Here is a 4,372-nt window from a genome sequence, read left to right as displayed (position 1 = left end):
TGATTTTCTGAGTAAATTAGGTTTAAGTAATTGTACTGTCAATTGACATCTGTACTGTATATCTTCTAATAGCTTTTCATCCCATGGCTACATTAAAATACACATGTAAAGATATTAATTTCTACAAATACATCTGCTAATCGAGAGCTGTTTGAAGAAGGCAGACCAAATTACATGTCCCTATTTAAAGCAAGAGAGCATAACTCCAGCAGTTTCCTGTTTTACAGGCAGTGTATACATGGATTAAGCCTCCKCATGAGCTGCTACGTGCCCAGCCAAACATGGAAGTGATTTAGGAGTTAGAAGAAAAAGAGGGGGAGAGGACTGGAGTAATAGCACATCAGCATGTTCTGTGAAATGAAAGAGAGAATAAAGCCACTGAGAGCTGAAAGCTTGTCTCCACTAGTACTGTCCCTGTGACTTCTTTCCCCTTCAAATTTTTCAGTAAAATCCCCAAAATGTAGTAGTCATTATTTGCACATTCCTAATTAAATGTTAATAAACTGATGGTAACAACTGCATGAAAACAACTGAGTATGTAAAGTTCAGGTATTAAGAGAGTTCAAAGAGAGATACCTGACACCAGTAACAAGGCCTTGATTCTGAGGATCTGCATCTTCTGACCTTGGCCCAACTGTGAAACAGGCCACCAGCTGCATTGATCCCTGTCTACAGTTCCTAAAGRCAGCTATCATGCCTTCYCATGCTYGCTTCTAATAAACACATTGCCTGCAGGATTAACTGCCTTTTTGAGATGCACGGTTTATTCATCATTGAAAATTGTATTTGGACTGAGACAGATGTAAAAGTGGCAGGAGTATCAAGTCACTCAAAGAACATGCAGATGTCTTCCCACTCCCATGTCGTATATCCACTGCTGCAATTCTGTTTTAAAGAATGTGTTGGGGTTTTTTCAGCCTTAAAGAGCGAACTGGATTTTGTGGTTTTCAATTATGACCACAGAAACCTACAGGACAAGTTTCAACCAACAGTCCCAAGCTTTACCTTCTTATGCTGTTTTCTAGTAGAACTGTGTGCTCCTCACCACCATGAAATAACAGTAACTGTATATTCATTTTCATAATTTCACAGAATTTMATTTTTATTTGTTTGCTCTTGCAAGCAAATTTCCCTTTCAAAAAGCCATTAATATTGGAAATAAAAAGTTTCCAAAATGCGTCTCTCATTTGCTTGATAAATATTCCTTTTAAAATTCCCTAGAAAAACAAAACCAAAAATAAACAAGTAAACAAAATTGACTCAAAAACATAAATAAATCTGTAAAAGAAAAAAATACCAATTCAAATGATTTTTTTTTTCATTTGGAAAATACTGTGATGATGATAAATTTTCAGCCAATTCCAGATGACAAAAAAGAAGGTAGAAATTCAGAGGTTGTGCAGCTCCATGGCTAAGGCTATATGGACTGTAAYACCTTCAGCTAGACTAAATATGCTTGGTTTCACAAGTTCACAACCACAAATTTAAAAATAATTATTCCTCAGAAAAATGACAGAACTAGACATACAATTTTTGTATTTAATGGGTAACTTTAAAATACTGGTGCTGTATTCTGCAATGTTCTGGCCAAACAGAGAAGAGGTAGGGGGCAGGTAACTTCACTGCAGCTTTCAGTGTCTGGACTACTAATTAAATGTAGTTCTTTAAGAGTGGGAGCCATTGTTTCTGCATAACACTGCCACTTATTTTCTCTGTAATAGATATTTTGTCAGAAAATGTAGTTAAAATATCTGGAAATACATTTGGTACCATTAAAATAATTACCAGGAAGTGAACACATTAATATAAATGTTTTAATATTTTTTTCAAATTTCTTTACACCATAGAAGATTAATATACCTAAAAAGATAGTACAGTACCAATTATTTAGACAGTGAAACTTCCTAAGGCATCCAGTACATCTAAATTAATTTTTTTGTGGGGTTTTSCTTTTTTTTTTYYTTTTTTTTAACTTTATAGATGTCTGAACTATGAGGTAAATGCATGTGGGATRTTGATAAAATATTACATAGCCTAATGACTGTAACTTTATCCATGTTGTGTAGCCAGCTCATACTAGAAGAGGGTTAGTTACTGCGAACACAATTGTTCATACGTATTTGGAGAATAGCAGCCTGCAACATGGTGCTTTAAGAAAAGCAGATTCAGCTAGGGAAATAATGAAACACATCTAAAAGAAAGAAAGTACACCTTTGAAAAAGGAGTCTTTCATAGTGCTTTTTAAGCCAAAGAGGATTTTTTTAGCTGTTCAGAAACAATGCTTATTTCATTTTCTGCCTCCATCCTTTCTTTCAAACCTTTGAAACCATACTTTTGTAAGAAAGGAAAAAAATTACTTCCCTTGGGGTAGCAGGAAGAAATTTGTTATGTGGCAAAAGTACATAGTTCAAGCTCAGAAATATATGACAGACATTTATTTATTTATTTTAATATTTTACTTTCTACTTTATATGGACTAAAAATACTATCAAAGGACATTTTTAAACAACAGAAACTATTCACCTCCWGTGATACTGCTTCAGTGGCCTTCTAAAAACTGTTTTAGAACTTCTGTTAAGTTTAAAATKACACATATTTTTTATACCAATGTAATAAAATATTTAGTATAAAATTCTATAGTTCTCTACTGAGAGGAATTATGAATCTTCAAAGGTCAGCTATAAATATCTTTTCTAATGCCTTTGTGACTGAATAGAGCTTCCTAGTAATGAGTACAATCTTTGTCTAGATTTTCTTTTTCAAGGAAATCACATTTTGGTAATTTCTACTTGTTAAATTGTTTTCTCTAACTCTCTTGTTTACAGGTACTCTGAAAGGTTCATCCTTTCATAGCAAAGAAGAAAAAATAAATGCATTTGAAAGGAGCAGGTGGCATCATTGTTAAGTGGATTGACAGTCTGTTTTCAGGGTAGACTTCAGGAAGACAGACTTCAGAGTATAAGATCAGTCATGTTTCAGTGTGTGAAGCAAAGTGCAACAATTGTGGATTAATATACAAAAAAAAAAAAAACCACAGGAAAACCAGGTAAATTGGTAGGATTGCAGTTTTCATTGTTTCCTTAGATGGGTCTCACCCATAGCTGTTCCCAACATCAGAGCAAACTTAAAATAATTCCCAAAGTACAAGAGAAGCCATACTGATATACCTTTTACAATTACAATTAAGTCACACTTTTATATTAAATCTATAAGAATATGAACAGATGATAGTAAAGACATTGCAGAGTTCTTGTGCAAGTGCATCTTGTCTGCCATTTTAAGAGAWCTCATGGAGTATCTTTGTTTAGGTAGTGCTATCCTTAATGAAATAAACCAAATAAGACACTGAAATATGGAGCTGAGTAAACCAGTAAAATCCATGCTAAATAGGAGAATTCCTAACCTGTTGTCCAGGTTTTTTTCATTATCATCCTTTTCTTAATATGAAAAGTAAAATTTTCACTTATATCATGAAAACTAGCAGAGAGAGAAATATATTGACCTTTGTGGAACAAAAAGGTGTACTGCAATGAAACTAGCCAATAATCTTGCAAGCTATCTCATTCTATATCTTGGCTTTCCTGAAAAGCAAATATTCTTTGAGAAATGTATGCATAAATTTCTCTAAACATTTTCCATATATTTCAGATAAATAGATATATATCCCATGTCCTTACCTAAGATAGTTATCACCAGGACAAACTGCTACTAGGCCTTCCTTGATTATTCAAAAAGAACACTCCTGAAGATGTTTATAACCAAAAGAAAGGATCTATGCAGGCAAAAGTGACAGAACTAGAAGCTTCAGTGTTATTTAAGCTGACACATTTAAAACATTTCATTTAGTCTGTGTGCAAAGACATGGAAGAACATAATTCTTTATTCCTCAACTACTCAGCCTTGAGATCCCCAGGATAACAGGGTCTCTCTCATGGCACTAAGCTGGACTTCTCTGARAATAGGAATCACCCTTCAGGTGAGTATGAGATGTGCACTTATTCAACAGCAACCAAATGAGGAAAGATTTCAATGTCTTCCCTTCAGTCAGACTGAAAACTACACAGAAGATTAGGGCTTTTTGGGCTCTTTTCCCCTGAAGCAGCAGTACCGGTAATCAGTTGACCCAAAAATCTTGCTTTTGAAGTTCTAGCAGCAATAGATAGTGCTCAGAGCCTGTGTGATAAGCCAGATATCAGCTTCAACAACCTGCCCAAAGAATAACATGAATATAGAGCGAGAAGCAAGATAACATACCTCAAAATAACACAAAATGAAAGCGTTGTAAGGGCTGAGTAGTTACTGACCACTGCATGAGGCCAGATACAGAAAGGAAACTCAACTATAAATGGACCATTGACAGCCAGAGCTAAAA

Source organism: Malurus melanocephalus, unplaced genomic scaffold (assembly GCF_030028575.1).
Source record: "Malurus melanocephalus ecotype Western Australia unplaced genomic scaffold, MMel_1.1 scaffold_333, whole genome shotgun sequence".
NCBI classification, from domain to species: Eukaryota; Metazoa; Chordata; class Aves; order Passeriformes; family Maluridae; genus Malurus; species Malurus melanocephalus.
This window is presented reverse-complemented; position numbering follows the sequence as displayed.